General features: G+C 43.4%; 1 protein-coding gene across 10 annotated transcripts in view; it reads right to left on the reverse strand.

Moving 5' to 3' along the window:
* ZNF385A (zinc finger protein 385A) overlaps positions 1-22,500 on the reverse strand; it is a 178,050-nt gene that overhangs the window by 71,582 nt on the left and 83,968 nt on the right. Inside the window, exon 1 of one of the 10 annotated variants that reach the window (XM_087956433.1) lies at positions 21,300-21,434. The exons of the other annotated variants lie outside the window; for them this stretch is intronic. The gene's annotated coding sequence lies outside the window, so the exon portion shown is untranslated. Of the gene's footprint in view, positions 1-21,299; positions 21,435-22,500 lie in introns of those variants that run through there. 10 annotated transcript variants of the gene reach the window in all.

Consider the following 22,500-nt stretch of genomic DNA (forward strand, 5'->3'; position numbering starts at 1 on the left):
AGGGGACTTCGTATATGCCTTGGTTTTCCAGGTCAATTTTATCTTTGGGGTTGCTAAAGATGGCTGCTATTTTTCTGTCTGTTTTGAAGGCAGTCTTGATGTGATGTCTGTGTAGTACCTTACTAATTTTTAGTACCTCTTATGTAGGGCAGGACAGCTGTTCCATAGGTCTGTTCATCTTCTGGGTCTCTATTATGTTTCAGTGTGTTTTTGTGGATCAAGCTGGTGATTTTGCTTTTGTGGAAGCCGTTGGCTGTCAGTACTTTAGTCAGGGTGCATAGTTCAGTCTTAATGTGTGTCTTGTCTGCCAGGCGTTTGGTTCTGGTAATTAGTGTTTTAGCCACGGAGTTTATCTGTGCTGGGTGGTGGTGGGATTGAGCGTTGAGGTAGCGGTTAGTGTGTGTTTTCTTCTGGTATACAGTGTGTCCTAGTGTGCCATCTGTTTTTTTGTAGATTAGTACATCTAGGAATGGTAGTTGTTTGTTTGTTTCCGTTTCCATGGTGAACTTGATTTTGGGGTGTGTGCTGTTTAGATGTGTTAGGAAATTGTTTAGGTTTTCTTTTCCATGGGGCCAAATCACAAATGTGTCATCGATGTATCTTAACCATAGTTTGGGTTTGTGGATGGCATTGGCCAGGGCTCTGGATTCGAATTCTTCCATGAACAGGTTTGCAATGACAGGTGACAGTGGTGATCCCATAGGGGCTCCTTCAATTTGTTTGTATCTTTGTCCTTTGTATATGAAATATGTGTTGGTTAAGCAGTGTTCTGTTAGTTCCATGAGGTTGGTTGGTATTTATTTTTGATGATTTGATGATTTCAAGGGTCTCTTTTATCGGGACTTGAGTGAATAGTGAAACCACGTCGAAACTTACAAGCAGATCTTCTTGCTCCACATGTAGATCTTTGATCATTTCCAAGAAGTGGTATGAGTTTTGTACATGTGAAGCTGCTGTTTCAGCATGGGGCTGTAGCTGTTTTGCTAAGTGTTTAGCTAGGTTTTGTAGTGGTGCTCCTCTGGAGCTGACTATGGGTCTGAGAGGTATGCCTTCTTTGTGTATTTTTGGGAGGCCGTATAGTTTGGGGCATCTGGAAGATTTTTCTCTTGGGATGATCATCTGTTGGATCTCTTTGCTCATGTAGCTGGTTATAATTTTCTTCTTGGTTAATTTTTCCAGATATGTGGTTGGGTCTGTGTTTATGGGTTTGTATGTGGAGTCTTGGAGTAGGTCTGTCAATTTTGTTTCATAATCTTTTCTATCCATTACTACTGTGGCATTCCCTTTGTCTGCTGGAAGTATGATTATGCTGCTATCTCTTTTCAGGGTTTGTAGCGCTTTAATTTCATTTTTCTGCAAGTTGCTTTTGGGTGGTTTGCTTGTGCATAGGATGTTGGTAACTTGGTGTCTTATTTTATCAGCTTCATCTGTATTTAATTAATAAATAATCCAGCCTAACTAAATTAAATACAGATGAAGCTGATAAAATAAGTTTTCCCATGTCATAGTAGTTGTGCTTGAGTAGTTGTGCTTGAGTAGTTGTGCTTGAAGCCTGATGATGGCAGATGAGATTCTGCCGAAACGTTGCTACAACTTTAAAAGCACAACTACTATGACGTGGGAAAATACCCGAACAAAGCTGAATGCCATACATACATACATACATACGTGTGTGTGTGTGTGTGTGTGTGTGTCCCTCTCTCCCCCCTCCCCCTCCCTTCCCTCCCTTCTCCCTTACCCATCCATCCAACCAATACTTATGATATGAGGCCATAAGCTCTAACAGCAATCAAAGTCAACACTTCGATAATTCCTTCATGTATCATTTTAGGTGCTTATCTTTGAGAATATTCAGAAAATAATATGGGACAGGAATCCAGAATCAATTCTCCCAATTTTTTTAAAGTCTGAAAGTAGTCACAAGGAGTTCAGATATTGACTGCCTGATTATTTTTTAAAGACATTTTTCGGGTGCTATTTTTTTTTTTTTTTTACTTTAATTGTTCCTTTATTCCTTTTTGTCCATTCTACCCAATGCCCACCCCCAACCCCTGCAAAACCAAAAATAATTTTGGGATACTTGAATTCCCCACTCACCCACCTCAGGAACAGCAATTTCACAAAAAAGAATTTCGTCCGGAGAGACAATATGTAAGAAAAAGGCTGAACGCATACAAACAATGGAGCCGTCCTGAGCAAAATTAAGGGTTTCTTTTAGAGGGGGGGGGGGGGTGTCTATTCTGAATGATTTTTAAACACTTGGGATATCATATATCCAGTTACTTTCTGTCTTGAGCCAGATCGGTCGCAACCTATAAGTCACAAGGCAACAAGCCAAGCTACTGGTTATACAAGGTCACCAAAGTTTAGGGCATCAGCATTACGGTCCCCTATCTCAGCCACAGATCCCTTCTCCTACAGCAGAAGAGAGGAAGAACCCAAGAGCCCTAGATGTGTGTGTGGGCTGGATGGGGGGGGGGTGCACTGTCCTCCTTCCCCACCAGATACCCTGGCAATTTCCCAGGCCCTATCACTGTACCTGTTAACATTTCCATTGACTTTGCCCAATGTAATAGATATCACTGCCACTCAAGGCCAAGCAGAATGTCATCAGCAAGAACTCATTTTAGATGTACTCCTCCTCTAATTAAGTGTAAGCTGTTGCTACTTCTCTGGAACAGCCAGAAGATACAAAAGGTTCAGCCCGAAAAAGAAAACAACATGTCTTGCGTGCATATCTACAAATATGCAGTATAATAACCAACACAAACAAATTTCTAGCTTTATGAATGAGCATCCAGCCTTTTGTATTAACCACATGTTGCTAGAGAACAGTTGCAAAAAATTCCTCTAGTTATGTCAACAGTTAAGAAAGGAGGGGAAACTTTTTTTTTTTTTGCAGCAGATGAATCATAAAGCAAAGGAGCCAAACTCAGTCGATCAAATTTAATCCGACAGGATATGATTAAGCCCTGCTGGAATCTATATGATTGGAAAGTGCTTTGTTCATGTTTTATTTAATTAGGAATTTAAAATTTAAGCCAATTTACAGTAATCTACACAATGCACAAAACCATCCACTCAAACTAATTGCCAAATATGTCAAATATTAATTAAAACAGGAATAGAGACGTTCTATCAATTTCAATAACAATTGTTCTAGAACTGCCAAATGTCAGTTTTCCCATCTCTGGTATTACTTTCCCTGACATGACTATAATAACTTAAATGAATATTAATGACTAAGGAATTTCAATAATTCCCTTTGGCTTTTATCCTAGAACCCCAGAGACAAACAGTTGCAAAATAGGTTTTTTCCTGTAAACTGTCTGCTCACACCAATGGCAAGGCCTTGCCCAAGAGTGCCATGACAAAGGATAGTGGTTACCTGCTTTTTTTTTTTTTTGCTTACATTAAGTATATGCCCAAGAAAATGGAATCCATCCCATGGAACATTTTTGTTAAGGATAACATTGTTTTACCCTAACTGTTTTGGGTAAAGATAATAAAGATAATAAAATGATGAATCATGGTTTGTCAGATAAAGTGTATGTGACTTTAGGAATGTAATTAAGGGTGCAGCTGTAAAAGTACTATATAAGCAGCAAGGCACTCTCTGGCTCTTACTGGCTGGCTTATTGAAGACTGCATTCTTGCTGGATCGGGAGGAGAAGAAGTGTTGGATTACTTTGAAGATATTTCTCAACGGAGAGAAGATAAGTTTTGGACAGATTTATTATATGTGTACTGACACTGGCTATTCGACACCTGGACTTTGCAATTAGAGTATCCTCGACAAGACTTGACTGAATTTGGTATATGACTAATGGACTGTTTATAATGACTATGCTATAATTCTTAAATGGAAAAAATTATATTTTTGATAGCACAAGCGTATCTGTATTTTTACTGCGTGTTAACTAGAAAACTTATCTCACACATTTACCTGTCTTCCTATCTGACTTCGCTGCACATTCTGTTTAGTTTGTTTTCCTTAACACCCGTTGGGGAATCCAGGCTTAACAATTTTACGCATGCATTTTCAGCTGGAAATTGCCTTCTCTTTCAGATTCTTCAAGAGAGCTATCTACCACTCTCCCCTAATCTCTTACTTTCTCAAACCTAAACCTATCAACTGGTCTCCATCTTTCTCCAATCTCCCCACCATCCTTATTTCTTCCATAAACTCATTTCCAATACATGTTCTCATTAAAACGTATCATCCAACTACTTACGGGATTTGGCCAAGTGTAAACCTTGCCTTCCATGATTCGGAAACTAAACTTCTATTGATACAGTGTAGTGTTCCATTTGCGTAACTTAACATTATTATTGATCTAAAAAAAGAAAACCCCAAAATGTTGCTGATTAGGTAGAATTCTGAAAATCTCCACCCCTGTCATTGCACTGTTATCAGAGTCAATCCGAAATTATCTGACTGAACCCAGGCACCATTTCACCTCTCAAACACATGATCCAGTCATGAGTCAGACTGAAGGAAAGACCATGAATTGCCTCCCTTTCTCTTGGTGTAGAATAATGCTGCTGCTCCATTCAGAACTACTTCCCTTCCCTTGGGGATCTACTGTTACAAAGAACTGACAGAAATGTATGACATCATATGGTGGGGGTCATCATAACAGTCCCTCTTAGATCCCTTAGCTGCTGCCCAGACAAAGCAAGAGAGTGGCACATTCCATAGGCTGCCTAGCCTTCATACTTTTCAGCTTAATGCAATGTAAAGAAAAATGCAACTGACTGTACACACAGAAACATCTTCCCAAGTGACCAGAAGCCTTGCTTTTCTTGATAAACCAGGGGTCGCCAACCTTTTGGACTTCAGGGACCCCCAAACCCATAATTTTAAATCCCGGGGACCACTAATATGAATTTTGACTGACGATGGCTTGCTGATGGTGGTGGAGAGAGTGAGAGAGATCTGATCTAACATCTCTCTCTCCCTCTCCCTCTCTCTCTCACACACAAACACACAGAGGCAGGGGTGGGATTCAGATTTCTTAACAACCGGGTCCTGGACATGGCCCAATTTGTGGGTGTGGCTTGGTGGTCATGCGACTGGCTGGGCATGGCTTGTATGTAAATATTATAAATATTTATGTAAATATTGAATTTTTTATTTAAAAAAAGAGCAACTTTTACCCAAAATCAGGCAAAGCAGGCAGGCAGATCGAGTTGCTCACAGAATCACAGATTCACTTAAGAGATCTATCTATCTGCAATCTGTTGCCTGAGTCTGCACTGAAAAATAGAAGCTTCAGTTCTAAGCAGAGCCGAAGATCTAAAGATTAGTTAGAAAGCAAGAAATCCAATGGTTTCTTGCTTTGTAGCTAATCTAAATCTCCCGGCACAGCAGAACAGCTGATGGTCAGGAAAAAAAAGGAAAAATAGCAACTTAGCAGGCAAGTTTGCAAGGTAAGGAGTAAGTGGGCGGGGAGGGTTCCCGCGGGCCATGTGGGGGGGCGCAACCTTGTATTCCTACGCAGCCTGGATTAATTGCTTTGGGGGGGTGCTCTGGGGGTGACATTTCTTCGTGGACCACCAAAATTTTCTTGCATCCCACCAGTTGGCAACCACTGTGATAAACAACTGCATTAAAGTAGGCCTCTCCTAGTAGGGTCAATGCAAACACACATCCACTTATCAGGAGAGAAGATGACCATGAAATCATGCTCCATGCTTTCAAGATGAAATAATGCTATCTAAACCCACACAGTTCAATATCTCTGAACTTCTACTCCATTATGTCATCATCCTTCCACATGGGATCTAGATAAAAGAACATTATTCTGTCTCAGTATCTTTCTGCAAGATTCGGCCTGTTTATATGAAGATACTTAACTATGAACCTTATAGACTCCTCAGAAAGAATCTACATATTCACAATAGATGACACAATACCATTAATACATAGTATTTTGTGTAACAATATTTATTGAGCTGCAATCTTTCAAGAGGAGAAATACAAAAACAAGACTGAAGATCATATCACAAAATGCAAAGTATGAAGGAAACATGAACAGGAAATTATTTAGATCAGAGCAGGATTTAATAATTTCACTGAACAAAGCAGAACATGTTAATTAATTAATTCAAAAGGCCGTGTGTGTTCTATTTATACAGAATTACAGATAATAAACTCATTTGATATAAATAATAAAATGGGAGAAGCCGAATTCTGTGACTTGCATGTAAACTATGAAAATTTGTATTATTTTTTTTATTTTTGGTGCAACTTTCTATTTGTGTCTGCACTTGTATATACTTTTGCTATTTTTTTAATTTGCTTTTATCATCGTTGGATGGGACAGAAGTATTGAAATGCCCATTTCAGCACAATCTCACCAGAACATAGAGGTACAACAAGAAGTAGAAACCTGCTTCTGAAAACAAGCAAAGTCACTCAATTAATTCTTAAGGGTTCAATTCTGTACTCCCTACCACTTTCCATGTTCTTGTTAATGTTGTTTTCTTCATCCCTCCAAATTGTGAAATTGCAACTTTCAGTTAAGGAGTATAGAAGAAAAGAGTTTCTTTAACAGAGACTTCCGAAGGATAGCTGTGTAAAATTTCTATGGTACAGTAGTAACACAAAACTTCTATGTTTAACATAACAACCATCAGTGATGGCCACACAACTGTATTATTTATGTAACTAGCGCATTCACAACTCACATTAAGCTGTGACATATCCCCAAAGTTAGCATGCTTTCACTGTTCTATAACACAGTACAGGTAGTTTTTGACTTTTGGCCACGGGACTGGAATCTTAGTCACTGAGCAAACTGGTCACTAAACAAGATGCCCACATGACTGCTTCATTCAAAAACCACAATTCTGGCACTCCTGGTTGCAGTTGTTAAGCAATCTCCCAGGTTGTTAAGCAGATCCAAGCTCTGTTTGGGATCTGAGCTCTGTTTCTACAACTCCACTGAAGGAATTGCCCTCCCCATAGCAGGCAGCTCTTTTGCTTTCAAAGGATTGCCTGCTGGGTGGGGAATGTTAGCTCCATGTTCTCAAATTGCTGCCTGCCGCAACAGCTTGCAGATGGCTTCCCAGATGGCTTCCTCATTGACTTTCTGGGGAAGCCAGCAGGGAAGACTGCAAATGGAGATCACATAATTATGGAATATTTGGTAACCAGTCATAAATGTGAACAGGTTCCCAAGCACCCAGGCTGCAAATAAGTGACCCTGGGGCTGGTTTGAAGTCCAGCTGCTGGAATTCCATGTTGTCTGAATGCATTTCAATTTGCCACATACAGTCCTTATTAACAACCTGGAAATTGCCAGAAACCCTTGTTTCTAAGAAAAGAAAAATGCAACAGAGCATAATTACTATACCAAAATATCCCCACCTGATGCAGGTGATCCTCGATTTACAACAGTTCATTTAGCAGCCATTCAAAATTACAATGGCACTGGAAAAATTGACTTATGACGGTTTTTCACACTTACGACCATTGCAGCGTCCCTATGATCACATGATCAAGATGCTTGGCAACTGGTTCACATTTATGATGGTTGCTGTGTCCTGGGGTTGTGTGATCAACTTTTACGACCTTCTGACCAGCAAAGTCAAATCCAGATTCACATTAACAACCATGTCACTAACTTAACAATGCAGTTTTTCACTTAACTACGGTGGCAAGGAAGGTTGTAAAATGGAGCAAACTCATTTAACAAATGTTTCACTTAGCAACATAAATTTTGGGCTCAATTGTGGTCATAACCTGTACTTTCTCCTGCGAATGTCTTCTCCTTGTTTCTAGCCTACTAACTGCTGACATTTCTGCTGCTTTATTGTTGTGATTGGTGTTAGATTCAGGGTCGAATGAATGAGAATCAGAAAGTGATCTTCAGCTAAGCTCTTTATTAACCCAGTGAAACAACCAGCAACAGTCTGGCTGACAGTGCTCCTTTTATAGGGAGTTGTCAGCCGAGCAACCAATCAGTTTAAAGCAATTCTCCTGCTTAAACACCTGAGTGAAGACTTGAGCTCTTGGTTCCAGTAACTAATTACAATATGTAACAATTAGGATACAATTGGCTCTCTCTAAGGCTTTGAAGAGGCAACTTTGATTGCTGTTGGGGAAGCACTGGCTCATCCCATGCTCTGAAGCCAAGTCAGCAAGTCACCCCATCCATTAAGGGGTGATTAATCCCAAATGGAAATAAGCGTTTCTAAATGCCTTCTCCTAACCAAACTGGAAGAGAGGGAAATGGACTGTGAATCCAGGGAAGAAAATGGACTTGCCAACCTTTGAATGTAGTTGTGAGTTTAAACAATCCAAGAGTCTTCAGACTTGGAGATCCTTAAATATTTGCTCTTATAATAATGTTTTAGATAGTTACATTTTAATGGAATATCTTTTATTTAATCAGCTGGGGAAAAGGCATAAGTGGTGTTTTTTGACAAATGGCAAAGAACTGCATCATCTTAACAACTAAGAAATTAAACTTTCCATGCATCATAACGTACTTCATGGAGTACAGAAGAGCAGAGTCCTGTGAGAGAAGTAATATATTTAGACAGTGATTGCAGGGAAGGGAGCATAAGAGAAAGGAAAACAGGAAAATGAAAGGAATGGGAGAAAGAATTAATCCAGGTAGTGATCCAAAATAAGACCACAATTTTTAGGCTTCTGATGATGGGGTCTGTGATCCACAAAAGTGTATGCAATAATATAAACATTAGTCGTTAACATGCCAAAAGACATTGTGTTGTTTTTGCTGGAAAAGTCTAATGGAAAAAAATGCAACATAACTTACATTGCCTCCAGTAAGGTAAGACTTTCAACTATGGGCCTGTTAACAAAAGGTAGGTTGGGATATATGACTTGTCAGAGCAATAGTATCGGGCTGTAGACAGGTTTTGGGGGAAGTTTTGATTGAACATAAGCAATTGCTGTATAAAGAGAATTTCTGGATTTTATCACCTCTTCTAGCACTTGCCTTGAAAGGGCTCAACTCTCTAACTCAAGCTGTTTGTCCAGTGATAAATACATAATGTTTGCCATTACGGACAACTGCAGTATAACACTGGACAAATCTTCAAAGGTAATCCAAATCAATTATTTTCTACTGTAGGAAATCTTTTCTGTAACAGCTCTGCTATATGGCTTTAGTTTTAGAGTTCCCGATTGCAGCTCGGCTGAGTCTCTAATTGTGCTAGAGAATAACATAATTCTACTGAACATAATAGGTCGTATTTCTAGATAAACATGCAAAAGATTGCATCATGAGTCAATAGATCACATGCTTTTCACTGAAATATTATTACTATTAATTTTAATTTTACACTGCTCTTCCTCCAGAAGAAGCCTCCAGCAGTGAAAAAAAGAACAATGTAAGTAATCTGAATTGAAACCATCAAGAATTGAAACCAACAATTCTAAAAGACAATTAAAATACAAAAATTAAATGTGAATGGAGAAAATAAGGAACCCAAAAGACCATCAGGCATTCCAGTCCTGAAATAAAAGCATCAATCATTCTAGACATGTAAAGTAGAAAAGGGTCAAATCTATAAAAATGACTGGCCTGTGTTTTCTTGCTTATATAGAATGTGTTTTTATTCTTATCTGCTAAATTGATAAACATTTTAACGGTCTCAAATGGATTTTAAAGTACCACCACTGAAATGCTACCTTGCTCAGCCATGTAACTGGGATGAAAATGCTATCTTTCACCAATTCTTCCAGGATGTAAGCTAAGAAAGGCATTCTCAAGTGCAAGAAGCAGCAGCATTTCAATGTTTATCCTGCTTTTCTGTCATGCGGGAACGCAGCCTTTGAGGCAAACTCTGTACTAATCTGAAATGAAAACAAACATGCCTTAGAGCCCTTCCTTGACATACATATTTGTTATGGCTCAAATTTTCATCTATTCCAGCTCCCCCTTCGTAATTCTGCTTCTTTTGATGGTCACAAAAGCTGATGCCATACTGCAACCACCACTTTTCTCTGCAGTAATCTAACAATGCCATCTTCCTGGAAACCAATGAAAAGACCAATTATTACCTCAAATCCTTTTCAGCCTTTTTTTTTTTTTTTGGGAGGGGGGGACAACTGGACATCAAAATAAAGGACTGCAAACCCCTGTATTTTTAAAGAATCCTCATGTACAGCTAGGTATTGAGTTTTCTCAGTTTAACCAGGAAGTTCTTTTCCATGCAGGCTATAAGGAAAGGGTTGATCAATAATTAAGACAACACAGCAGAGGTCACTGGGAGAGCTCCTTTGCCCACAAAAGCTCCACATTTCAGGTTGTGCATGCACACGTGTGTGGAGAAAGCCAGAAGCAGCTAATGAGCCTTGCAACCACATGGCTGTTTTAAACAATTTAAAAAGAGGTGTGTTGATTCATGCTTGAACCCACACGTGACAAAGCACCTCTTTCGAGGACTTGCCCAGCCCTGACAGCTAGTGAGTGAGCCACAGAAAAGAAAAATGGAAAAATTCTTCCTTCTGGTCTAATCTTTTCTACAAGGACAGGGTAGGAGTTGAGAATATTTACAGGAATACAACAGGAATTTTTGTTTCTCCTCCATGCTGCATCGAGAGCCCAGGATGGGTTGACTCCTTCCTATGACGTCATTTAGCTGAGTCTGTACTAAGATATAAAAGCCAGCCCCCAGGAGAGACCCCAGCTTTTGACTCAGCTCCTTTCAGTCAGTAGCTGTGTCCCTGAAAGCGTTCTGTTAGATAGCAATCACCAGCGATCTTCAGTACCTTTTTTCCTCGCTTCAAGCAGCTCCCAGGGATCAGGACAGCTGCTCTTCCAGGAGAGCAGGGCTCTCTCTCCTGCAACTTTGGGAGCAGCGTTACAGAGCTCTGTGCAGGCAAGCTGGGAAGCGTCTGCAGACCTCCCCCATGCCTGCAGTTTGGAGCGATCGTAAAAAGTGATCGGCAAACCGATAACAGCGTCAGCCAGCTGATCGTGCGGGCGGAGGCTGCCCTTTCCTTTGCTAACTTCGCTTGGGGCTCTTTATAGCCTAAGGAGCGATTCTTCTATCTTGGAGCCTGTTTCCCCTAGTCAGCGGCCATCTTGGATTGAAGCCTTCCACCATGAGGTGAGCGGCCATTTTGTAAGCCTGGGGGCCAATTTATACCCTAAGGGGCTTAATACAAAATAATTAATACAAGAGGCTTAATACAAGAGTGTGAAGAGGGCGAGACTTTTGACCAAAATCTTTCAGAGGAAGAGGATTCTCACCCAGAACAGACATCCTCTGCATTGGTCTTCAATCCTTCTCTCTTCAGGCGATTGCTCAGCCAAGCTGTCACTGGAGGAAGTGGCTCCTGAGCCACGAGGAAATCCCTCTAGCCAGGGAGACTCACTCTTCTCCAAGCCTGTAATGCATGCAGAGGTTTTGCCTTCTCCCACTTTGTTCGTGGACATGGTCAAGGAACAGTGCGCTTCCCCTTCGGCAGGTCCTCGCCCATCTTCTCTGTATAAGCGTTTCTATAACGTCAGCACAGCCCTGGACAATGCCCTGGCAGTGCCTTCTGTTGACATTCCGGTTCTGGCCTCATTCTCATCTTCTGGCACTCCCACGGAGCCAGAAGATATCCTGAAACTGGATGATAAACGCTCTGAACAGACCCTCAAGCGCAATCACCAGGCCGCTGCATGGGCTGTTCGGGCTTCAACAGCAGCATCCTTTTTCATGAGGGTATCCATACGGTGGCTGCGCCAACTCCAGAATAGATTGCCTGCTTCTGACCTTCGGTCTCACCAAGACCTTAATAGGATTATCGCAGCGGTGGAATTCACTGCAGATGCCACTCTCAATTCCGCCAAAATTTGCATCCAAGGCCATGGCATCTTCAGTAGCAGCACGATGACTATTATGGCTCCGAAATTGGCAGGCAGAGCTGGCTTCAGTTCCATTTGCAGGCGATAAGCTTTTTGGCGATGCTCTGGGACCTTATCTCATCGAAACCAGAGATAAACGTAAAATTCTCTCTTCCTCTGGAAGAAAGCCGATTTATCGCCCAGCTCCTCATCGCCCTCCTGCCTTTTGAGCGGAGACCTCATCTCGCTTCCCCCACTCTGAGGCCATACTCCCAACGCCAAGACCAACGTTCGGAAGCATCTGGCAGGCAACAACCTTCTACTGGTAAACGGCCCTTTCAGGGGGGAGGGTGTTGTTCCTTCTGTCGCGCTAAGTAATCCCTCATTCTCCCTACCCATCAGAGGTCATCTAGCCTTCTTTGTCTCCAAATGGGAGGAGTCAACGACGCCTGGGTGCTCAGCATTATTAGGTCAGGGTTACAATTGGACTTCCTAACGCCACCCCCAGAAAAATGTTTGATCTGTCCTGTCTCTTGGGACATGTCAAGGCAAGCCCTCATGAATCAGGCCATTCAACACCTTCTTGAAATCAGAGCTATTCAACCTGTTCCCCCTCTCAACGGGATGTGGGCTTTACTCTCGCCTTTTCATCGTTACCAAAGCCTCAGGGGGGGTGGCGAGCCATCCTTGATGTAAAATTTCTCAACCAATTTGTAAAATACAGGCGATTTCAAATGCAGACTCTGCATTCTATTTTAAGAGAGCGTTCGGGAGGGTGATCTCCTTTCTTCCACTGATCTCACGGTGGCTCTCCTCCACATCCCCATTTGGCCTCATCATTGCCAGTTTCTCATTACCAGTATTGAGCACTTCCCTTCGGCCTCTCATTGGCTTCAAGGGTCTTCACGAAGGTTCTGGCAGCATTGATGGCATCTCTGCGTTCTGTTCCAGTGACGATCCAGTGCTACTTGGATGACATTTTGATTCTGTCCTCCTCCATCCATGCAGCCCATCGGGATCTGCAAATTACCCTGTCATATCTCCAGAGCCATGGATTTTTCCACTCCGTCCACTCCAATGGTTCCTGCTTCCCTACCAACAAGCAGGAACCAGCCACTCATCCATCAAGGTCCCGCTCCCACCACAAATACGGTGGTTGGTGGCGTTCCCCGTTAATCTGGGAGGGACTTCTGTTCAGGGTCCCAGACAGGCTAGTGATAACCACCGATGCCAGCCTCCTGGGTTGGGGTTCCCATATGCAGGGCTAGATAGCTCAGGGTGTTTGGTCCAGGTCAGAGCAGAGCCTTCCCATAAATTGGCTAGAGCTCAGAGCCATTTTTCTAGCTCTCGTGCATTTCAGGCACTCAGTGACCGGCTCTCAGTCCTTCAGACAACATGGCCGCAATGGCTCATGTCAACCGGCAAGGGGGGACAAGGTCCAGAGCCCTCTTGGGAGAGGCTCTACAGTTGGGGTTATGGGCAGAGAAACACCTGTTGTCGATCTCGGCGGACCACATCTCCGGGGTCGACAACTCCCAGGCCGACTGGCTCAGCAGGTGCCTAGTTGACCAGGCAGAATGGTCCATTCCTCCGTCTCTATTCAGAGACCTTTCCCTAAGATTCGATATGCCGGAGGTGGATCTCTTCTCCACTCCTCAAAACGCCCAGGTCACCAGATTCTTCACCAGGTTTCCTTGTCAGGGAGCGGAGGGGCCCAATGCTCTTCGGTGCAGATGGCCCAAAGGTCTCCTCTATGCATTTCCACCGCTTCCCATCATTCCGGCAGTAATTCGGAAGATGTTGGAGGAACGAGCGGAGCTCCTCCTCCTGGCTTCCTATTGGCCAAGGAGGCCCTGGTTTGCGGACCTGGTCAACTTATCTGTGGCTTCTCCTTGGAGGACTCCAGCCCATCTAATCTCCCTTCATCAGGGGATTCTGCTCCATCCAAAGCCCCAGTGGCTTAAGCTGACTGTGTGGCACTTGAGCGGCAGCGGTTAGAGGAAAGGGTCATCATCACTATCCTGGCATCTCACAAACCTTCTACAAGGCACATCTATGATGCCACCTGGAAGGCCCTTTCCCGATGGTGCCTTCAAGTCGGCAGAGGTTCTTAGATTCCTTCAGCATGATCTGGAGAAAGGTTTGGCCCCCAACACCTTACCCAGGCAGGTTGAGGCCCTCTCCTCGGTTCTTTCATGGGTTTCGCTTCCTTCCTTATCCCATCACCCTTCAGTCATGAGGTTTTTGAAAGGGGCTTCCAACCTGCATCCACTGGTGGTTCACAGGTATCCTTCCTGGGATCTTCATGTGGTCCTTAATGCCCTTACGAAGCCCCCCTTCTGAACCCCTTAGAACAGTGTCTCTCTGTTTCCTGACTCTGAAGGTAGTGTTCCTCATTTCCGTCACTTCAGCCAGGTGGGTATCCGAGCTCGCTGCTCTTTCCATCAGACAGGAGCTTTGTTCCTTTCACGATGATAGGGTTGTTCTCCGTCTGGACCCATCATTTATTCCAAAAGTTAACACCTGGTTTCACAGGTCCCAGTACATTGTGTTGCCTGGCTTCTGCCCACTCCCGCACCATGACTTAGAGCGGCAGTGGCACACGTTAGATGTAAGAAGGGCTCTTAGAATATACATTAAGCGCACTTCATCCTTCAGGAAGTCGGAAGCCATGTTTGTTTCCTTTTCCCTTCTCACTTGGGGCACAAGGCCTCTTCTCCTACTATTAGCAGGTGGGTCAGATCTTGCATTGAGCAGGCCTACAAAGCTGCGGCCCTTCCGGTTCCTCGAGGTCTGACGGCGCACTCTACCAGAAGCGCGGCCACTTCTGCTGCCTGGGTGACCCAAGCACCCTTGGAGGAGATCTGTCGTGCAGCCATGTGGACTTCCCCGTCTCCTTTCATCAGACACTACCATCTGGATACCTTTGCCTTGGTGACTGCAGCCTTTGGCAGACGGGTGCTTCAACGAGTGGTTTAACAGTCAGTGTGATGAGCCAGATGAGGACCCGCCCGTGGACATGCAAGCTTTGGTATGTCCCATCCTGGGCTCTCGATGCAGCATGGAGGAGAATGGGCGTTGGTAGAAGTTACCCTGAACGCCCTTTCTATCTATGCTGCGAGAGAGCCCAGCCCCTCCCTTGATTCGTCCGGAGAGGGTAAGTCATATTTCTGTATTCATTTTGTGCTTTCAGAGACACCTTTCAGTCTGTCAAGTATCTTCGCCAAAGCTGGGGTCTCTCCCGGGGCTGGCTTTTATATCTTAGTACAGACTCAGCTAAATGACCTCATAGGAAGGAGTCAACCCATCCTGGGCTCTCTCGCAGCATAGATAGAAAGGGCGTTCAGGGTAACTTCTACCAACGCCCATTTTCAGTTGACAGACTAAAGGACTCACTAGCAGGAGTCAAGAAGCTGGAACTCTGCACCACATCCCAGAACCAAGTCTTCTGAGTTTGGTTAGGCCCACCTCTTAACATCTCTCAATGCTGTCTCAACTCCAGCCACTAACTTCAGTTCTCCGCAAGCCTTATGTCTTCGCTATCCTACATCTGCATCAATGCGGAAACTGTGGCTCAGGGCCCTTCTGTGATTCTACACAGGAACAAAGAATAGAATTATTGAATTGGGACTACTTTCTCCTGGTGTTATTTAGCATCCCGTTGTTCAGAAACACTAGGTAATGTTTCAGGTCCAACAACAGCCAAGATGCAAAGATACTGTATTTCCCAAATCAGTTAAGTAGTAAGAAATTAAAAAGGGAAACTGAGAAGGTAGGGTGCCCCCAAATCCCAGGGCTTCACCCCAAATACACTCCAATCCATCATTGCAACTACTATTCCCTTTTCTACCCCTAAACTCTCAATTGGTATATGAGTGTTGAGGGGAGGCCAATATCAGCTCTCCCAAGGGAGAAGAGCTGTTGTAATGTAGAGATGAACTTGAAGAAATAAGGCAAAGGCAATGGTTGCAAAATAAACTTTCAGTCCCTGACACAGAGGAAGAAGGCGAAAGAAACTCAGGCTGACATCTTCTTAACTCACTAGACTAATTTACTCTCTCGGCTTATTTTTTTCAAGGTGATCTCTTTGGTTCTCTACATTCAAGAAGTATAAGTTGCCAACATTTATTCAAGGTATTAATACTGTGCAGAGAGGGAATCTCTTATTTACTAGATCCTATTGGGCTACCTATCCCATTATTCCTGATTACTGTTCCAATTTGTTATGGCTAATTCATAGGTTTTCCAGCTCTGGTTGAGTATTTCCAAGTTTATTAGGACTGTTCATCTTAGAATGGGATTAGTTATCACCAACAACAAAATCCTGTTAATTGGACACACAATTTCTTTATTCTCCTGAAAAAGATAATTATAGATAACATACCCCAAAGGATGTTTCTTTTCTTTTCAAACTAGAAATTCAAGGACTGTAGTCTTTAATGTTCCTGCCACTCTTTTTCTATTCTACATCCAACTTTCTGTTCAATTTTCTACGTTGAATATATACTATATATTGAATATTGAAAACACTATTCAATTTTCTATTCTAAATGGAAGGACATTTGTCTGGAATGGTATAGGGCCTGAACAGAGGTTAAACTGGAAGACCTCCAAGATCCCTTCCAACCCTATTATTCTTATGTTATATTCTCCTAAAACATCACTTAAAGAGAGAATAGGCATAATCCTGAATGCTAACCAAGTAACCCTAAATGTTCTGGGCTACAACTCTCACAATCCAAAATATTTGGAACGCATTAGACTGCCTCTGTACTAACTCACTGGCATAGTTACTTATTGGCTCCCTATGCTCAAGCAATGAAAGATTACGGAATCAATGTAGGTTTATCTGAAGGAGAAATACAACCAGGAATCCTAGTCTCTAGAGTATCCTACCAAGTAAGCAACAGTCCTCAGTTGTCTTGCAGAGCTTAGAGATAAACTCCAACATCTATTTTTCTATACCTCTATTATTCCTCAAAAGACCTATAAATGGAACCACATGTCCTGACCCGCCATTTGAATTATTCCTTCTTGGAATAAGAGTAGAACTGGGGTTTTAAAACACTTCTCTATCCTAACTCCAAATGTTTCTCAATCTTTTCCGAGATCATTGTCCCAAGAAGTAGTAATTCACACATCATTACCATACTTAGACCAATAAATTAGAAGATACCAGGATCTCCTCCTACTTTCTATCCATACACTTTACCTCAGAATGTTCATTCTCCATGTAATTAAGTTGAACAACAACAAAAAAGGAGCTGTCCTGACATCCACTACTGCATCTAAGATGGCTCCATAACCATTTAGTGAGGCAGACGCCATGGTCATGATTCAATTAGTGCATAAGGCAAGAGAAATTTGAAATTTCTGAGTATTCGGGATTTTTTACGCCAGAGGAAGCTCAGTAAGAGAGAGGCACCATACTCTCTCTTCAAAGCCTGAGTATGCTCAGCCATGGGCAATGGAAGATACCAAGAGGCATTCCTAGGATTTCCCAACTTGCTTCATTTTGATTCTCTGCTCTGTTGTACATGAAGGAGGCCATCTCCTTTTGCTAAATTCACACACCAAGCTTAAAGTGGGGGTCTTCCACAGAGACAATCTCAAAGGCTTCTCGTGCTGAAAGACGTCCTGAGCAGGCCTTATTATTTACCGCCCCTGGGGCTCCTGAGGCGCCACTTGCACTAGGAAAGCTAGAAGCTCAACCCTTCCCACTCCGCTTTCTAACAAGCCACAAAGTCAAGCTGTAGGGCAGCTACAATCTCAGACTGCCTGCGTTCAACGAGAGGCAGTTTGCAGCAGCGTCTTCTCCGGTGCACCAAGCTGGGAGACGCCAGGTGGTAATGTAACTACATCTTGTCATGACATCTAATGAGCAGAAACCCCATGTTCAGCAGATAACAGCCCAAAATAATACCTATGCCAAAAATAGCTGCCCTGGTCATGATGTTAGACCCTAGTAAACTCAGGATGGATCTAAAGACTTTTGCTTTTGTTTGCTTTCCTGGGTTGGAGGGAGGGGGGAGGAGATGTTTTTGGCTGGATGTAGGTTTTTCTCTGTTATGTAACTGCATGTTTTTCTCCCCGCCTCCCCCCTCAAAAAAACCCAATCCCTGCTCACTCTAACACTGTACATATGTCACAGAGTAGGTTAAATCTTGAGTCTTACTCCCCAGCATTATAGTGTTCTTTTACTTGGGTATTTTATTGCTTGACAGACCACGGGCTGCAAAAGGGTCATTTTGCTTCTTTGGGGATTGAGAACCCAGCTGCAGATACACAATTCACTGTAATCAGCCTTTGATCTGCAGCAATAAACAAAAGTTTCCCCCTTCCTTTTTCCAGTATATGCACACTCTCGTTGCCCCACCACGTACTCTCCTCCACAAATTCCAGATACAGAGGGGAAAAGTTCTTCCCCGTTCTGCACAACACGGCCTCCTCCTCCTCCTCTTCCCCTCAACAGCCTTGAGCATTCTTACATGCGTATTCACAATCTCTCCCATGTGAACTTGCAACACTGCATGCTTGCAGCCAGAGAACCCCTTCAAGCCCTCTCGGGTGATTGCTGTTGAAAACTGAAAAACACAAGACTCTTTCCATTCTAGAGTGGGAAACTGATCACTAACCATAAATGAATAAGCCTACAATAAGCACATCTCTGTCAGAAACCAAGAGAACTTCCCTCGAAACCCAAATCCAATTAAATCAATCCTTGCATCAGTATAACCCTCAAAACCTAATTTCACTCAGTCTCCTGCTTTGTGGCCCTGAACTCTGTTCCCCAGATATCTTACGGTTCCTTCAAAAGTTACATTTTCTGCATAACTTTATGGAAATAAAACTTTGGAAGCAAAAGAGAGACCCACTTAGCGGAGCTTTTTAAAAAGTAAGATAGAACAAAGGCATTTATCCCAGGGATTAGAACTAGCTTGGAAGTGGAATCAGACCTTACGGGTGACGTCAGGGACATCAGTTTAATTCCCAGTTAAAAGGGAGGAGTTATGTTTCAAACATCTGAAGCCTTCTTAGTATAGCCTGTGTACATTTTATTTCCAAAACTTCTGTTTCCTAAAATGTTTAAAATTGTCAATGGTATGTAAGATATTTTAATACACAGGCCTAGGAATTGCTGATTCCATGAAGAATCTTGCCCTCTGCATATCTTGAGTGTTCTTAGCTGGCCTTATGGATGAAAAATGCTAAGTCCGGAGCAGAGACTTCTGCAGAGATGCACTATCCATCCTCCCTTGTCAGCAAGAAGTCCAGTACATGTCATGTCAAGAACAAAAAAAAAGGATCCAGACAAGTAGCGAAAGAATTGTCAGCACAGCACTGACTGAGTGGAGGTAGATAAGGCCATGGATCGTGCAAAGACAGAATAAGCAGTTTTCAGAACTCAGAGCATCCTTTAGTTATATTTCTCATGACACATCATTTGGTCTTTTATAACTGAGGGAAGACTCAAGAGACCCAGAGAATACATTTAGTCCCAACTGGAAATATAGGAGTGGAAGCCAAGACTCCTGGTTTGTTTCTCAAATGTGACATCTCCTTATTGGAAGTGTGGGCAAGATTGGAGGCAGATGGTATAAGTTGTTTCAGTTCTGGGAGATGAAAAGTTTTTACCAAATTTTTTTGTTCACAATGGTGGACTGTGCTATGGAAAACGACCCCTATGCCATATTCCTCCACTTTTCTATTTTTTTCTAGTTACTGGATGAAAGGGACAAGGCCGGCAGGGAGCCAGGTTTCTACTCAGTTCCTACCCCTGGATTTAGACAGTTCCGTCTTCCTCCTCCCTCTGTTGCTTGCCTAAAATATTTTGAGCCTGAGCAATTGCAAAGCATTGGGGATGCCAAGATAAAAAGGAACTGAGAAACAGAGTGGGAGGGATGCACATCAATGAAGAACAGCGTCAGGCAAACCAGCTACCTGATGAAAGGATGATATGAAATATACAGTATGATATACATAATTTGCATAATAACTCCAGAGACAGGAATGGGAGGATGGCATAAGGCCGCCACATTTGTAGGAGACATCCAATGGAACTGAAATGGAGCTGTGGTCTGAACAACAGGTGAGTTGATCAGCTGATAGAATGGAAGATACAGTTCATGGTAAAAAGTTCCTTATTGTCCAAGTACAGAAAGCAAAGTCTGAAGGATGGAGGAGTGGAAAGAAAGTGCAAGCAAGCCGTGCCCAGTTTAGCAGCCTCCAAATGTTTTATATTAGGACACTAGACATCTTAATCTTAAAAAGTTCAGCAAGACTGGCCTAAACACATGATGGGGATTGATTACTACAGTCTAGGGCCTATAGATTAAGCCTACCAAGGGTTATCAGCTGTCTAGCACAGTTCCTATAGAGATTATTTAAATGGTTCTCACACACGTGCACTCGAATGTATTGTTTAAGCAGACTGGAATCTACTGAATGAAAATTAGAATACAAAATTTAGAAAATGCTAAAAGTAGATGCTGAAGCCAGCACAACAGGTTTAAATGTCAACTCAGGTCAGAGACATTCACGTGGGTATCCCAAATGCTCTTTGTGTAATAAAACTGAAGCTTCTGCTGTCAAAGCTCCAGCACAGCAGCTGGTAACTGGGGAGGCAAGGGGAAAATATAGCGTTGAGCTTCCAGTACCTGACCCGATGATACCAAACCCAACGGAGACGTTTGTTACAATACTCCTCACATTTCAATCTCTCTAACTTTGCAAAGAGAAACGTGGTTCTTCCAAGGGACTGTGAAGGAACACAAAACCCATTATGAAACCAAAGTCAGCAACAACTCTAAAGCTGAGAAAGAGAGAGAGAGAGAGAATGGGGAGGCCCCAAGTTTCAGGAAAGGATAAAGAGGAGAATCTAGTCAGTTAAAGATCCTTGGCTGCAACTCTTAACAAAGACTCTGATAGAACAACAGGTGGACCATTCACATAACCAAGAGGGGCTCCTCTCCCTTATTTCCCCAGAGCCGGGGAGAGCAGATTAGGAACTGTTGCTGAGTTTAATCCAGAAATGCCTTTCTAACGAAAAAAGATAGGATAGTTCCACTAAGCATTTCCCTCACGGTAGACAGGTGAGGGAAAACACAACCAAGTGCTGCAAACTCTGTCTCATTATTATAATTACTGGCTCTTACATCACCTTTCATAAAGCTGTGGTCCCAAATGGATTAAAGAGGAAGAGAAGCAGAGAGGTGACTGGCTAAGAAGCATGGGAACGAAACTACCCCCCCACCCCCGAAGTAAATAACAGCTTTGAGACTTGCTGGGTTGCACAGGAACAAGATCCAGGGCTCAGCAAGCCTAGCCGAGCATGGAACTAAAGGGACGGGGGGTGGAGAGGGGTCGCGGCAGCAGCAGCACATCTGCTTACCTTACCCTTACCTCTTTAAATGCAAACCTCACCCCTCCCAACCCACAGACCAACCCGTTTAATCCGGATCAGCAAAGCGCGCCCCTTCTTACCCCGTGCAGCTTCAGTGCGCTGCCCAGACCGGCTGAGCCCCCGCCGGCGCATCCCGGCAGCGAGCGACCAGCGCGCCCTCCCCCTTCTCAGGCCGGGGAGGAGCGAGCCCGAGTCTCCCTCCCACACCGCCCACCTTCGCCTCTCGAGCGGCTCAAGCGGGGGCGAGAGAGGAACCTCTGCGGGTCCCGCTAGCGGCTCTCCCCCCCACGACATCCACCCACCCATCCAAGTTCGCACCGGAGAACTCTAGGCCTTCTCCATCTGCCGCCGCCGCCGCCGCAGCCCTGAGATATATAAGGCGACCGAGAGACCCGGCCTCTCCGATCCCTCGGCGAGGGATTTAACAAAGCAAAAAGAGCGGCCCCCAAATCTCTTTGCTTCGCAGCTGCCAAACCGGGGAGTAAACAGCGCCTTGAGCGTGCAAAGAATACGAGGAGTCTTTTTCCAAACTGTTTGTTGTGGGTGAAGAGAGCAAGAGAGAGGGAGCGAGCTAGAGATATCCCGCTTTTATTTATTTTTTATTATTACATAACTCAAGGCAGCAAACATATCTAATACATATCTAATACAGGTAGTCCTCGAGTTACCACCACAATGGAGCCCAAAACTTACGTTGCTAAGTGAGACGTTTGTTAAGGGAGTGTGCCTCGTTTTATGATTTTTATGCTGTTAAGTGTATCGTTGCATTTGTTAGTAACTTGCTTGTTAACTGAATCTGGCTTCCCCATTGATTTTTTTTTTTTTTTGCTTGTCAGAAGGCCGCAAAAGGGGATCCCATGACCCAGGGAGACTGCAACTGTCATAAATATGAGTCCATTGCCAGGCACCTTAATTTTGATTGTGTGACCATGGGGATGCCACAACGGCCATAAGTGTGAAGAATGATAAGCCACTTTTTTCAGTGCCGTTGCAACTTCAAATGGTCACTGTATGAACTGTTATAAGTCAAGGATTACCTGTACTCCTTCCTCCTGCCGTTTTTCCAGACAACCCTGGATGGCTGAGAGACTATAATTGGTTCAAAGTCAGCAAGCTGATTTTCATGCCTAAAGCAGAATTAGAACTACCCTCTCCTGTGAAGACGTTTCGCTTCTCATCCAAGAACTTTCTTCACCATCTCCTGGTTTCTAGCATGGAGCCTTAACCACACTAGGCCAGGGATGTCAAACTCGATTTCATCAGGGTTGTATTTGACCTCGG

This window comes from Notechis scutatus, chromosome 2, assembly GCF_049901735.1.
Source record: "Notechis scutatus isolate UNSWTSFEM ecotype Mainland chromosome 2, rNotScu1.2, whole genome shotgun sequence".
Taxonomy (NCBI): Eukaryota; Metazoa; Chordata; class Lepidosauria; order Squamata; family Elapidae; genus Notechis; species Notechis scutatus.